Source organism: Microplitis mediator, chromosome 8 (assembly GCF_029852145.1).
Source record: "Microplitis mediator isolate UGA2020A chromosome 8, iyMicMedi2.1, whole genome shotgun sequence".
Lineage (NCBI taxonomy): Eukaryota > Metazoa > Arthropoda > Insecta > Hymenoptera > Braconidae > Microplitis > Microplitis mediator.
In genome coordinates, this window is record NC_079976.1 from 9,407,055 (window position 1) to 9,424,113 (window position 17,059).

A 17,059-nucleotide genomic window follows, 5' to 3' on the forward strand; every position below is an offset into this window, starting at 1 on the left:
ATTCTTAATCACAAATAAATACTTAATTAATAAATGAGCAGTAAATAAAATCAAAATTAAAATGATTAAATTATGAATTTTAGGCAATGACTGTAATGAGTAACGATAAATATATATCTAGTAAATAGTGAATTTTGAACAATAAAACAAGTGTAAGTAAAGTATAAAGTAAAAAGATGGGAACAGGGTATATATAGACGTTAAGAAGGGTATAGAGTTATAAGATGCAAAGAGAAAAGGGTTGCGAACATAACGGGTGAGTAGGATTTGTAAAATGTTCGGGATGAGTGTACATTTACACATACACAGTAAAGACGGTCGGCCGGTTGGTTGAGCTGGGCTTTTAGTAGGATCGCATTTCCGTAGGACTTTGTGCTCAAGCTTTCAACTACGCGCCCACGACGAGGGTCGTAAGAGAATCACTCCCTTCTATTTTTTTTTTCCCTTTTCCCTTTCTTACTTCTCGGATCACGTTTTACAGTCACCGTCGGAAAATCTATGACACTTTAATGCTTTTCCATATCGCTTACTCTTTACTTATCTCTCTTTCGAAAATTTTACAACTAAAACTCAGCTCTTATCATTTATATGTTTTCTTTATTTTTACCGAGTTGCTTCAAAAAACTTTTACTGTTTAAATAAACTCTTACTTTCAACTAAACGTTATTCTGTTATTTTATGATTCTTTTATACATGTGTATATATATATTTTTTACCTGCTTGGTGTTGATATTGGATAGATTACAGTCGGACCTCGTTATAAAACTATCATTTTGTCTTTTTTATAAACCAGGTATCGCGATAGTTTGAGAGAAAAAATAAGTTTTTGAGCTCTTTGAGCTCGAAAACTTTGTCGTGAATACAATTTCGAGCTCTTCGAGCTCGAAAATACTTTTGTATGCCGTCCTTTTCGAAAAAAATAGTTTTTTACCATTTTTTCTCCAACGATATCTCTCAAACGAATAAACCGATTGAGACGGTTGAGGTGGCAATCGACGCGTTTTATCAAGTTCTAAAGCTGATCAAATTTTAAATTCGATTTATAGTGTCGTTTTTGAGATATTTCAGAAAAAATAAAAAAATTTTTTTTTTTATTTCTTTCGACAACGGTTTCTCTTGAACAAATGAACTGATTTTGATGGTTGAGGTGGCATTCGACGCGGCTTATAAAGCTCTAGAGCCCAGTCCATTTTGGAATTAATCTATCGAGCACATTAAAAGTTATCAAAAAAAAACATTTTTGAAAAAACTTTATTTTTGGAATATCTCTGAACGAGCCGTACCGATCAAGCTCAATTTTCTCACGGCTTCAAGATATTGACAATCCGCGTCGAATGACACCTTAAAGTTCAAAATCGGTTCATCTGTTCAAAAGATACAGGTATTTACATACGTACGTGCGTACGTACATACATACATACATACACTCGGACATCATCTTGAAATTAGTCAGAATAGCTTCCTAGGACCTCAAAACGTTGACATCTGATGAAAATTGGATTTTTGTAAATCGGACCGAAACCAATAACTTCCCGAATTCTTGAAAATTTACAATTTTCTTAGCGGGAAGTTAAAAAACCAATAATTTCTACTACCAAGCTCTCAATTTCATGATACTTTTATCTAAAATAAAGAAATAAAATTTCAACCCAACCATCACTAAATAAAACATTAAAACTCCTCAATCTAATTTAAAAGAAGAAAAAAATAATTATTAATAAAAACTTTATGACGCAATTCAGTAGTTTGTGAATGATCGTAATGAATAATGAGACCGCGCATGAAATAGTACATACGATTACCATTCGAGTTTCTATTCATGATCATCTTGAAGCTCGTACAGTTATAGAATATATAATTGATAAAATTATATAGTTTGTGTTCGTAGTATAGAGATATTGGTACAGGCGCTTTATCCCAAGGATCCCAAGCATCTAAAGTCTCGTCTTGCCCAAGTAACTTAACTTTCTCTCTCTTTATCTCTCTCCATCTTCACTATTAACTTTCGAGTCTTATTCAGTATAGTATAGAATAAGAAGTCTCTGCTACAGAGTATTATATAGTAGACAAGTAGAGTCTCTTGAGCAAATGTCTATATATAAAACACTACACTATCTCTACTTAAACTAAAACTATTCTATCTAGCTATCTACAAATCGCGAGATGCTCTATCTATCTTACTTAACATCTTATAATACTTACTATCATTTTAACTATATATGTATATATATCACATAAGAGAGATAGAGAATGAATGAAAGGATTTCAAGTAAAGGAGTTTGAGTAAGTGAATAAGTGGAAAGGAAAGGAGCAGGGGAAAAGATGGAGGAAGTGAAGGTAGATGTTGATGCAGAGGAGTTATATCTTGTGAAAGATAAAGACCAAGTGAATAGAAATGATGTAGTAGGGTTGATCCAACTCAAGTTGTTGAATTTGATGAAGCTAAATTATTATGGAGTAGTTAGGTAACTACTCAAAATTTATCATTTATTTTAAGTTTTGTGGTTGGGGTAAAAAAAAATTATTTTTTTATAAAGTTAAACTTGTGGTCGGTGCAATAAAGAATAAATTTTACGGAAAATTTGAGATCTTACTAATTATTTTTGGAAAGGGTTGATCGGAATTTTCACCTTCTCTACTAATTGAAAAGAAGAAACTATTTTCCGCTAAACTTTTTCATGTGTGACTATGTCGAAGTGAATTTTTACGAAATTGGACATGACGTAATTTTCTAGAAAATTTAACGCTCTACAAAAAAGGTCTTGAGCTCCGAAGTGCTAATTTTTATAAATTTGGAACGGAAGGGCCTTTAAAACTTCAAATTAAGTGTAATTTTCAATTCCAACGTCTGTCAGAAAAAAAATTAACCATATCAAAAATTTAAATAGGGGAGAGGGGGGCAGAGTGGGCCCCTTAAGGAAAATAATTATAATATCATTAATTTTTTTTACGCGTTTACTTCTTTTTAGACTCTTGATACTTATTTTCACTTCATTATGCTGCGTCCATTAAAATTGAAAAATCGAAAATTAGGGGCAAAGTGGGCCCTCCAAAAAATTTCGGATTTGATATTTTTTATTCTTTACACGTGTGATACTTGCAAATAACTATAAAACAATTTTTTTTTAATAATATAAAAGTCATTTTAATAGTCTGCTGCGATATAACTTTAAAACGTAATTTTATTATTTTGAACTTTCTTAATAAATTATATTTAATGAATAGTTTTGGTGGTCTATTTTAGCCCTTATTATATAAAATTTCGATAAGCTTATTATCCATCCGAATCTATTGGTGTATTGAAAATTTTTAGGGCCTACTTTGCCCCCAGGGGCCCACTTTGCCCCCTCTTCCCCTACTATAATTTTTAGACTATACTAAACTACCTGCGATAAAATATATCATTGCTTTAATTGAATATATATTTCCAATTAAAATAATGTTGATATAATGAAGATTAGAGAATAATTTTTATTGGAAAAGAAAAGAATTTTTACATAAAAATTGTGTGTTAGTTTCCTTAAAACTGGGAACAAGCAAATAACTCAATGATGTACATATTCTTACACAGAATTAAGTAGACTACAAGTTTAATATTTAAATTTTTGATATTACCCATTTTTTGTTGCATCAAACGTTGGAATAAAAAAAATGGGTAATTGTTTTCAATCACGGCTCCACCGAGTTTTGGCCATAAAAAATCGAAAAATAAGTCCGTTATAAAGCACAACCTCTCCGCATCGCGTTCGAGGTGTGCATTTATGTGATCATCAATTTTTTTTTTTGAAAATATTATACTTTTCGGCGCATTTAAGGATATGAATTAATTAATTCGTAAATTAATTATTATTTTTGATGTTTTTGTTGAAAATTTTGTAAAAAAAATTTTTTTCAGTTATCATTTATTTTTTTTCGTAAAATTCATTTAAAAAAAGTTTTAAGTTTTTATTAATTATAATTAAACCAAAAATAATTAGATAGTAATTTTCAAAAGGTTTTTTTTTAGTTATTATATTTACTAAAATCTGTATATACTGACGCACATTACAGTTTTATTTAACTTTTATTTTCTATCATTATTATTAAAAAAAAAAAAGTGACTAAATTGTGTTCGTTTTATTCAGTCATAAATTATCTTTTAAATGGTACGAATTTTGTTCCAGTTGACCATATTTGAATAAATGTAAATATGCTATTTATGTAAGTGAATCCGCTGGGACTGTGATGTAAGCGTTAGCAGAACACATCTCATTGGTTTACAATTGAGTTGTGCAATCAAACTTATATTAAAGTTCAAAGACCCTTTAGTTCCGAAGTTATCAAATATATAGCGCTTTGAAACTCAGGATCTTTTTTGTATAGAGTACTAAATTTTCTGCAAAAATACCTCATTTGCACACTGTAAAAAGAGCGGTGTTAAAAATGGACTCGTTTTAACTCCGCCCGGTGTAAAAATGAAATTACACTGGTGTAGGAGGAGTAATACACCGGTGTTAAAAATACCGGTGTTAAAGCGGGGTAACCGGTGTGAAAGCGGAGTAAACCCGGTGTGAAAGCGGAGTAAACCCGGTGTGAAAGCGGAGTAAACCCGGTGTAAAAGCGGAGTAAAATCGGTGTAAATGCGGCGTAACAGGAGTAAAAGTAGAGTAATGCCAGTGTAAAAGCGGGGTAAATTGTGTCCGCTTGGAGTATTAACTTTAACGATTATAAAGCACAGAAAATGTCAGTTCTTTATGAAAATTAATAAAGAATATTATTTATTAACAATTATAGTGATCGAGTAACTAAAAATATTCACAAGGTAAAATATTTTAACACCGGTAAAGAATATCTACACCGGCGGCGGCGTTATTTTAACACCGGTTTAGAATATTTACACCGGTGGCGGGGTTATTTCAACACCGGTACAGAATATTTACACCGGTGGCGGCTTTATTTTCACACCGCTTTCGGGGGTAAATTTAACACCGATAATTTTAACACCTACACCGTTTGGACTTACCCCGGTGATTTTTTACAGTGCAGTATTCTATAACAAATTGTTTAGACATAGTAATATATTAATTTCTCTATATTATATATTAAATAGACGAAAAATTAAAAATTCCGATGACTCAAAAATTCAATATTTAGAACTCAAATTGTTAGGAAATATGGTCATGTTGGTACTTATTTAGACAGAAATCAGTTAGAAATAATGTACATGGCATTCATTAATTTCAAAAAAAGTATCAGTTTTTGATAAATTGATAATAATATAATTTTCAGCCGCCTTTTAGTTTAAAAAAAATTTTTCCGGAAGTTGTAGTGAGTTTTATGGTTTTATTTGTATAGATCTATACGAAGTCTATATCTATATAAATTGTATGCATGTATAATATATATAAAAAAATATAAAAGAAGAGAGAAAATGTATCTGTATCCATGGTTGGACGGACAAAAGGAGCGGAAACGGAGATGACGAAGAGTGAACGTCCAGGCATCATACTATACCACTTGCCCGGAAGTACCAAGATATCGTTTGAGGCGCGCCGGAACTCGCTCCTGATTTACTGAGTTCGCTACTTCGTCAAGTACCAAGTAAATAGTCCATAGTCTAGATAAACAATATATATACTATACACTCTTCAACTTATATAACTCGCTACAACTTCCTCTATAGAGTAAAAAAAAAGTAACAAATAATAATCAATATCCTTTTTTTTTTTATTATTATCTCCGTAATTTTTTTTAGAATCAAATGAATCTCTTTCTCATCTTTCTTAAACGATTTCCGTTAATATGAGTACCCACAAGCCTATATTTCAATCAAAAATTGGATTTTTTTTTTTATCCTTCTGCTCGGTTTGAATTGACGGTGTGAAGTATCACGTGGTGTACTTTTAACACGGAGTGAGTGTTTTCTTTCACATCGTTCGGTGTTAACAGTTCAAATATTGTCCAATAATAAATCCGTAGTTAAAAATTATCAAATAATATACAAGCTGCAGCATTAGTATATCGATACTATTATTGATGTAAATTATTTTAAAATAAAAATTAAATACCTAGTGCCGAAGTGATCGAGAGTTTTAAATAAATAACTTATACATTAACACCATTAGTGGTGTGAACGTTCTAATTTACATCGTCCAAAATTTAACAGCTTGATTCGTCGTGTAACTTTCACACGAGCAGTGTTGAAAGTTTTAACACCAAATCATGTACACCACACCTCGGACTCAAAATTTTTTACAGTAAACCAAGCTCTAGAGAAAAAGAAAATTTTTTTTCAATAAAAAGAGATTAGTAAAAATTTTGAAAATAATTATTAGCAATTATAATAAAAAAGTCATCATTTTCTTCTTTGTTAACCAATTTCCTTTAAAATGAGTACCCACAAGCCCATATTTACTCGAAGGATGTTTTTCCAAAATCGCCTAAATTCGAAAATGCAGAAAATCAATACGTAACAAAGAACGCTATAACCTATATCTAGTCTCGTAGTAGAGAAAGTACGTACTCGTACGGCAGCTTCAGTGACTCGCGTACCATATTCTTCACCCCCACCCCCTCTTCCGCTGTCCTTATAACCCGTAATACTCCTTGACTCCCCCTCCCCTCTACTCTATACTCCCAAAGGAGTAGTATAACCGTACTAGGAGTAGTATATTTTTGTACATATAGATATCTATAGAGTCCTAGGACGAGTGTCAAAGGATCTGACAAGGAGTCGCCGGTAGGAGACTCGTATACGAGGATACGATGACGCCAATGGCGTCTGTTGCATAGTACGGGTGTCTGGCCTGCTATCTATTTGAACCACTGTCTACTTTCAAAGCTTAAGTAGACAAGGGAACATACACACATACATACATATATATGTATGTGTATACATGTATGTATACGTAGGTACATAACGGAAGCGTTACAACAGTTTATATAATTCAAGATGGCTGACTGTAGGTGTGACTTAATGAGCTTTCAATCTACCACGGGCGTGGTTCGTCATGGGAAGGGGTTAAATGGGGCGTGTTTGTGGGTGGCGGGGGTAAATAGGGGTGGCCTTAATCTAGAAGGGGCAATATGGTCATGATATAAAATGATGTAGGGGTGAAAATAAAAGGGATTTTATGAATAGAGGGGTAATTTGAACATGTGAAAATGTTGGTGGAGAAGTGGGCGGTGCTTAAGGAGGGGTAACATGTAGAGTGGAGGTAGTGGAAAGTCATTCAGGGGAAGAAATGATTATAGAGCTTGTAGAGTAGGGGCAATACTACGGATACTACGGTAGCGTACTATGAGTTGTACTCTACTACACACGTTGTGCTTTCGCACTCTGGGCTATTTGTCTCGCTGGAGAGTGTGTGTGATATTTCACTGGACTATAGATTTTTTTACTATGTTTAAATAATTTTTGTATAATTAGGTATATGGAGAAATAGAGTGGCGTGGTACTCGGTTGATAGCAAATTTAACGTGAAATTTTTTAAATTTTCACTCAAAATATATCGATGTGACTAGTCATTCCATCGGAAATTACATAACCTAGCTCTTTAAAACATTGTTTTCACCCCATCTCTAAAATCATAATTTTCAAAAAAGTCCGTAAAATCCAAAATTTTAATTTTTACTCTGAGCATATTGATGTGACCACTTATTCCACCGAAAATTCAAAACTGAATCCAACGAAACACTATCTAATCCAAAAATTAATTTCACATACTGCATCTTACCCTCACTCATAAGACGTCAGATATAAAAATTTCCCATAAACTAGAGTTATAAGTAACAACAAATGAATATCAGAATTTATTTATTTATTTAAACTATTCAGTAAAATGAGTTTCTGTTTTCGTCAGTACAACACATATTTTCGCCCCAATAAATTTGTTTTCCTCAAAAAAAATTTTAGTTTTCAATTTATAATGCAAAAAATTTTTTTGCGCCAAGAAATCTTTTTTTTCTGTCTATACAGAAAAAACAGTTAACTTGGGTCAAGAGAAATGTTGTCTTCCCAATTTTTTTCTTGGTTCAAGACAAGAACTTACGTTCTCTTGCTTCAAAAAAAAATATTTTTGAAGTGAAATTGAAAATTTCTAAATTAAAAAAAAAATTCTCTTGCTCCAAAAAATTAATTCTTGAATAAAAACAAAAAAATTAATTCTTGACTGAACGACAGTTTCTTGGCTAAATAAAAAAAGTCATTTTACTCCAAAAAATCAACTTTTTGAACACAAAAAATGTTACTTGGGCCAAGAGAAAATTTCTTAGCTCAAGAAAAAAATTCTCTTGCTCCAAAAGTTTGTTTGATAAAAACGAAAAAATTTTCATTCAATAACATTTTCTTAGTCGGAGAAATGTAATCTCTCTCTCTAAAAAATTGACATGTCGGGTTGAATATATAATATTTTAGATTATGCAAGGACATACATGGAGTAAAAAAAAAAACTTCTTTTTTCATCTGAAACGTACCTTTTGGGTTTTATATTAAGAAAAATTATGCATGGAGACATTGATAATACATATCAATGCCATGGAGTAATATAGGATATATCATATAACCATCGAAAAAGGTACCTGTCATTCTGTCAATCGACAGAGAAGATATTGAGCTAGAATCGTTAGAATATGGCAGTTCTGAAATATATTTCTTACCAGGGACACTACAAGCGGCTGGGCGCGATCTCGTGGCGAGCACCGAACTACTCCCGCTGCTACTGCCTAGCACCGATGACTTTCCCCTCTTCCATATGTATTTTTTTTCCCAAAAAATTTTCTCTTGGTTTAAGAAACTTCTTTTTTATTTGTTGAAGCATACAAAAATTCTTGCGTTCAAAGAATGGTACTTATTCTGAGAAATTTCATTTTTTTGAAACAAAAAATGCAATATTGCTACAAAAAACTAACACATCTTTCTTCAAAAAAATATCTCTCCTATCAAGAAATAAAAACTCTTGAAACAAGTAAATTTTTCGATTCAAGCATAAAAATATGATGACTTAGGAAACAAAATTTTGATTCAAAATAAAAATTTCAAGATTATTATTAAGTTGGTGCAAAAACACTTGGATTTTCCGAATCAACCAAAAAAAATTTCTTGAATAAAAAAAATTTTTTTTGATTCAAGTTTTTCGTGTAGGAGATGCGTAGACAAACTGGAAATAACTGAGAAGCTGAGAAACATTCTCATCTTAATGCAAGTGTCTACAGCCAAGTGAGAAACTGGAATGAGGGAATGAGAGAATGAAAATGTGCGCGAGTAAACGAGACTTGTGTACTATATATATATAAATAAAATGTAGAGATGAGAAAAGAGAAAAGATGTTGCAAGTACATTTCTCTTACTTTTCACTACTCTATCGTAATTTTCCTCGTCCGTCTGTATATATTTCCTTTGTTCGTTCACTCGACAACTTTCCAAAGTGTCGTCTCTACTCTTTCACTACCTCACCACCTTGTTGGCTCCCTCTTTATTTTTTTTTTACTTTATTTTATTCTTGTCAGTTACAGAAAATGTTTACTAACATGTTCATCTTTTTATTTATTCATTTTTTCGCCTGTAAGCTGCAGATGATTTTTTTTTTGTGAGCACCTGCGGCACAGGTGAAATTGAGATTATTTTTCACAAGACATGAGACATTGGTGATATTTATAAACATAAACAATTATAAGTGTATAATTAATAATTATTCATTCGAATATTAATTAAATTATTTGATAATTAATTATTTATTAATAATTTTCTTAGGTGACGTAAATTTATCTTGTATTTAAAAATGTATATCTTGAGATCTAATTACGAAAAATTAAGGTAGATCACTTATTTTTTTCCGTTATTGAATTCCATACAAAAACATGGTGACCACAGACTTTTGAAACTGAAATTCCCTGACTTTTCCAGGTATTCCGGTCAAATAATGAAAAAATACCCTAACCATATGCAGTAATATTAAATCAATGGAAATATTTATTTAATTCAAAATAAAATGGTATAAGTCGGTTCAATAAATAATCAATCATTGTCGTCAAATGAAACTTTATTTTATTATTTGTCAATGTTCATAGGTTTTTTTAATTATTAAATGAATAATTTTTTATTTTTTATTTTAAATCTATAATTTTATATAACTTACTCTATAATAAAATATAAATAAATTGTTCATTTTCACTAGAATAAAATTCATAAATAAGAACGTTATATAGAATGTTAATAAAATATTAATCAAGTACGCGAATAATAAATGTAGTGAAACTTATTAGTTCAATACTTATGTATACTTTAAATGTTTTTGGTTTTTTAACTTGTCAATATGCATGTTAATAGCTTTAAGATCCTGACGATTGGTTTCTACTAAGACTTTTTTTTCTAACAGCCTTTTTAATTCTAACTGCTTCATTTTTTTTCTGTTGGAATCAATTTCTACTGATTTTTTTTCAAGATGATATTACAATCGCATTCGCGCCGCGCCACTTTTTGAACAGTTTTGACAGAAAAAAAATTTATCGGATTTTTTTAGTCAAAAAAAAAAGAAAGTAAAAATTTTTTCAGCTTTGTGGCGAAATTCCCTGATTTTTCCAGTATATTTATAATTCCCTGACATTTCCAGGTTTTCCAGAAATGTGGCCACCATGATATAAAAACGTGTTCGATGATATTCTTCGTCTTTTTGATAGTTTTAAAGATATTATTACTCAATCTTTTTTTTTTTAATTAAAAAATAAAATTATGTGAAACTATTGAATCGAATTTAAAAATTTATGCCTCGGGCTTTAGTTATCGTAAAAACTCGTTGAACGGCTCATGTTTTTAGTTATTAAATTTTTTACAAAAAAGTATTTCATTAAATTTCTAATATTTTTATTAGTTTTGAAGATATACGTGTCTGAAAAATTTGTGTAGAATTTTGAAAATAATCTTCTGTTATAATTAATTATTCCTAACAACTTTTAGATCTCGGGTTTTAATTATTTGTCAAATTATTTTAATGGCTTATTTTATTTGTCATTAAATTCTCGACGTAAACTATGATACATTTCGCTTTTTTTATTCCATAGTCCTCATAGTGAAATTAATTGACATGAAAATAATAAATGTTTTTTTCATTATTTACAAAAAAATTAATATACATATTATTATTATATTAGTTTAGTAAATTTATTAAAAGCCGATGAGGGAAAGCCTCTTATAACTATGGAATTTCGATATGTATATAAAGTAATTGGGAGTATGTAAGCTATCAGAAGTATAAGAGGATAAGAAAGGAAAGGACGGGTAACTTAAGTAGGAGTGAGTTAAATTCCATCTCAATATTACGTTCGGAAATTTCGTGAATCCCAAATATTTTATGTCATCTTATACATATAAATTACTAGATTCATTTAGTCAATTAAGTCATGGTCTCTTAACTAAATCATTTCATTTCTTTAGTAATATATATGCATTTCGTAAGTACATAAGGGTCTCGGTACTAAAAAAAAATCAATTTTTTTTTTTAAATACAGTAATTGCAATTGCAATTGCACATTCATATACATATAATGATTTTGATTTTGTACAGATCTATAAAAATAAAACCATAAAACTCATTACAATTTCCGTGAAAAATTTTTTTAAACTAAAAGATAGTTGAAAATTATAATATTATTAATTTATCAAAATCTGATACTTTTTTTAAATACGGAATCCCATGCTTATTATTTCTAACCGATTTCCTTTAATATAAGTATACACATGACTATATTTCATAAGATTTTGAGCTCTTAATAATGAATATTAGACTTCGAAATTTTCAGTTTTTCCTCTATTTCATTGAGGAAACAATTTCCAGGGGGAATTTGTGATCTGTTACTATGTCTATTTAATTTGTTATAAAATATTGCACATGAAATATTTTTGCAGAGGATTTAACACTTCAGACAGAAAAAAGAAAACCTTGATTCCAAGAAAATTTTTGATTCTATGTTACAATGCAAAAATTTTCTTGGGGCGAGTGAAAATTTTTTGCGCCAAGAAACTTTTTTTTTTCTGTGTAGTCTAAAAATTGTAATATTTAAATTTTTGACATGGTTAATTTTTTTCTGATAGACGTTGGAATTAAAAAGTACACTGAAGTTTTAAATGTCCTTTAGTTTCGAATTTATAAAAATTAGCGCTTTGAAGACTATTTTAATAAAGCGTTAAATTTTCTACAAAATTACCTCAAGCCCAATTTCGCAAAAAATTTATTTTGACATAGTCACACACGAAAAAGTTCAGCGAAAAATGATTTCCTCTATTTAATAAACGATAAATTAAAAAATCCGGTTAACTTTTTTCCAAAAATCATTAGTAAGATCTAAGATTTATTTTTTATTGTACCTACTATAAATTTATTAAGTTAATAAAAAAATCACTTGATTTTTTTTGGCTCACCCTAACATATATTCACGTAACGAGTATTTATTTCAATGAATAGTAGATGAGGAAAGTATCGTTATTCAGAATAAAACAACACAGGCATTCAAGAAAATATGTGGCAATTAGTCGACTACACGTTAAATCCGTAGCACAAAGGCATTCCTTCTAATATATATTTGTAAGGTATTTTTAGCTAAGATTTATTAGATTTTTTTTATGCAATTACAGCCCATACGTTATTTTCTACAAATAAAATTTCGAATTATTCTAAATGAATGTTTTAGAATTTTTATCTTCAGTTCTAATTACAGTGGGAATATCAACTCGGTCTTATTTATTTTATAATAAAATTCTTAATAAAAATTACCCTGGTAGTAAAAAAATTTTTTACGATGGGGCCTTTTTTGGCAGAATATTGGGCTGCTGAGCCTCGGTTCACTTTTTAGCCTACGAGTCAGACAATCTTCGAGTACTGAACCTAAGATTGCCACCCTGATTAAAATAAACGATTCAAAACAATTTTTACTACTATGTAGATTAGGGTGCTTCATTTCAGAGCAACATTTTTTTTTTTAAGTGCTTGAGGAAAAAATCATAGTTCAACACAAAAAAAAAATTTTCGCGGAAGAAAAAAAATTCTATGTCGATTACAGACCGATAGATCGAATAGACTAATACATATTTTTGTAGGAAATTGAACGCTCTACAAAAAAGGTCTCTTATCATTTTTCGATAAACCCATCTGTTCAAAAGTTATTGGAGCTCGAAGTAAAGTTAGAGATCTTTTTACTATTCCGGCGAAACTATCAGACTTATCACAAAATGTTGTAGGATCTTTTTTGTTGACAATTTTATTCTCTACAAATTATTATCAGTAAAGTTTTTTGGAATCCAGCATCGTTTTCTAGTTATTTCCATTTTAATGTCGAGCTCTTGAAATCGACCAGAACCACTTTTTTAAGAGTTTGAAATTAAAATGGAAATAACTAGAAAACGATGCTGGATTTCAAAAAACTTTACTGATAATAATTTGTAGAGAATAAAATTGTTAACAAAAAAGATCCTACAACATTTTGTGATAAGTCTGATAGTTTCGCCGGAATAGTAAAAAGATCTCCAACTTTACTTCGAGCTCCAATAACTTTTGAACAGATGGGTTTATCGAAAAATGAAAAGAGACCTTTTTTGTAGAGCGTTCAATTTCCTACAAAAATATGTATTAGTCTATTCGATCTATTGATTTGTTTAATGAGTTAACAATACTTAAAGCTAAAAAAAAAATTTTTCCCGTGTTATTTAAATGCACGGAAAAAAATTAATCGTGAATGCAACATGATGCAGTCTTGGTAAATAAACATGATGAAATCATGTTGCATTCACATGATTTGTCATGTTTCGGTTACATGATAGTCATGTTGCGGTAACATGAGAAAATCATGTTGCATTCACATGATTTGTCATGTTTCGGCTACATGATAATCATGTTGCGGTAACATGAGAAAATCATGTTGCATTCACATGATAATCATGTTTCGGCTACATGATAATCATGTTGCGGTAATATGAGAAAATCATGTGAATGCAACATGATTTGTCATGTTTCGGCTACATGATAATCATGTTGCGGTAACATGAGAAAATCATGTTGCATTCACATGATAATCATGTTTCGGCTACATGATAATCATGTTTCGGCTACATGATAATCATGTTGCGGTAACATGAGAAAATCATGTGAATGCAACATGATTTGTCATGTTTCGGCTACATGACAATATGTGGCAGCAACATGATTATCATGTAGCCGAAACATGACAGATCATGTGAATGCAACATGATTTTCTCATGTTACCGCAACATGATTATCATGTAGCCGAAACATGATTATCATGTGAATGCAACATGATTTTCTCATGTTACCGCAACATGATTATCATGTAGCCGAAACATGATTATCATGTGAATGCAACATGATTTTCTCATGTTACCGCAACATGATTATCATGTAGCCGAAACATGATTATCATGTGAATGCAACATGATTTTCTCATGTTACCGCAACATGATTATCATGTAGCCGAAACATGATTATCATGTGAATGCAACATGATTTTCTCATGTTACCGCAACATGATTATCATGTAGCCGAAACATGATTATCATGTGAATGCAACATGATTTTCTCATGTAACCGCAACATGATTATCATGTAGCCGAAACATGACAAATCATGTGAATGCAACATGATTTCATCATGTTTATTTACCAAGACTGCATCATGTTGCATTCACGATTAATTTTTTTCCGTGTGGGAAAATCGAACTTTTCGATGAGCTAGGTCTGTAGTCAACATAGAATTTTTTTTCTTCCGCGAAAATTTTTTTTTTGTGTTGAACTATGATTTTTTCCCCAAGCACTTGAAAAAAAAAAGTTTCTCTGAAATGAAGCACCCTAATGTAGATATACATCCACCATCGAGTGAATCATTTTGTTCAATCATTGCAGTCTTGGCGATATTTTTATAAGATAGCTAAATAACAAATGGTACTTTAAAACCTCTAAATTCTATGTGTAGCCTAATTTTTTTTCCTTTTTTGTTTATTTTTGATAGAAAAATATATATAATTTTAGGTTTACAAACATAAATTATAAAAAAAAACCTTCAAAAATAATAGTGTGAGCAAATGTTGAAATCTTGGCTGATGGCTTGTGCAGCATCTCAGATTTCGCGTTTCTACTGTAGTTCTTATGATTGATCTGGTATAGCATTTCTAGGTTTGTTAAAGCGTGAAAGTAAGCTCCAGTTTTGTCAGTTTCGGTAACCAATGGTGTGTGGATGTGTGGAAAAAATTTATTATTTTAAAAAAAATCATTCTTATTTCATAAATTTAATTATTATTTTATTCAAAAATTTAATTATTATTTTATTCAAAAATTTAATTATTATTTTATTCAAAAATTTATAACTTAGCTCCTAATTATCGCATTAATAATTTCTAGCGCTCATTCTTTTAGTTACTAAATTATCAAAAAAAAATATATACAAACAATTTTTCTTCTATTTCTTGTAATTTGTCAGATAAAAAATCCCCAAGTTTTCCTAATTAATAAAATAATGTAATAATTAATAAACAATATTTGTCGTAATAATAATTTATAAATTTTATAAAGCTTGTCAATAAAAGTAGTAAAAGCTCACACAGCCAAATATAAATAAAAGGTAAAACTAAAGGTATAAAGTAGTATGAGTGTTGATTATAGAAGAACACCAGGGATACGATGTTACCCCGTGACTAATTAGCCTCTTCCAATTAGCGTTTAATGAGACCCTTAAAAAGGAAATCTCGGCAAAAGGAACTACAACAAGCAGCCAACAGCCAACAGCCAACTTCTTCTACCCTAGGTCCTCGTCATCGTCATACTCATAGTTGTCGTCATCGACTAACATTTTATACCATCGCTTCTATTCTCCTTTATCAATCCCTTTACACCCTTATGTCTCGATCCCTTACAACTTTCTACTACCTCCTCCCTCTCCTGACCCTTAACTTTTTTTTATCCTTTACGCCATTATTATATTTTTACTTTTTTTTCCCTTTTCGATCTCTATATTGGCATACTACGTATTACGGTATCGACATCACGACCCTCTCAACTCAATTTCCGCTTTACTAACCATCTACTATCAATGAAATATTTTTATATTTAATAATAAAAATAAGAATAAGAATGATAATAATAATACTAATAGCTTATTTATAAATTTTCATTCAATTTATTAGCAATTTTACAAGTTTTTGGTGTTTGCAATTTTTTATCTGGAAAAATATTAAAAAAATTTATGAATACTTTTTTTTTAGAAAATTTAACGAGGAAAAAAATGCACCCTTAAAATTATTTTTTTTATAATTAGGAGCTGCGTTATGAGTTTTAAAAAAATAAGTATATGAAATTTTATTTAGACTTTTTTTTTAGTTATACTAGAGCTGATATTTTTAAAATGAATAAAAATATGAAAAAGTTAAAAGAACTTTTTTTTGCAAATAATTACATGATAAAAAAAAATGAGCACAAGTTCAACTCAATACAATGACTAGTTTTCAAAACATAATTGAAAGAATCTTTGAGTAGACTTTTATTTAAAATAAAAGTTAAAAATTTTTTTATTAAAAGTAAAAAAAAATTGAAACCGCAATCTACGATCAATGGAAAAATATTTAATAGTTCATTTATAAAATCTAATGAACAATTAAGTAATTTAAACATTTTAATTGGTTACTCGTACGTGCTTCAGTGTGCAAATAAAAATAAAACTGAAAAAAAAATCAGTGACAATTTCGGCATCAGCTAGAAAATTATCGGACACGACATCTTTCTCTCTGTAGTATTTTCCGTCACTATATATATCTATACATATACCTATGTACATTTCAATCACGTATGTGTGCAAGAGTGTGAGTATGAACAAATAGTCTAGTAGTCTAGTCTCTGTCATCTGTCTAGGTCTGAGTTTGTTGGTTGTATTTTGTATGTTATATGTCCATGTGTGTGTCTAGGTAATGGTATAGTGTAGTATCTAGCTTTGCAATTTCACGCCCAGTCAAGTGTAATGGAATCGCATTTGGTTTACCACCAAAGCCCATCGTGGTGTGTGTCCATGCGCGCTAGTAATAATAACCC

At 30.2% G+C, this 17,059-nt stretch overlaps 1 protein-coding gene and 1 long non-coding RNA gene across 4 annotated transcripts in view; one reads left to right on the top strand and one right to left on the bottom strand.

The window, feature by feature from the left end:
* The window catches only part of LOC130673485 (uncharacterized), a 79,302-nt gene that overhangs the window by 25,038 nt on the left and 37,205 nt on the right, over positions 1-17,059 (top strand). The gene's annotated exons all lie outside the window — the stretch shown is intronic.
* Positions 1-17,059, bottom strand: part of LOC130673484 (protein disconnected-like) — a 50,364-nt gene that overhangs the window by 6,353 nt on the left and 26,952 nt on the right. The window lies entirely within an intron of this gene.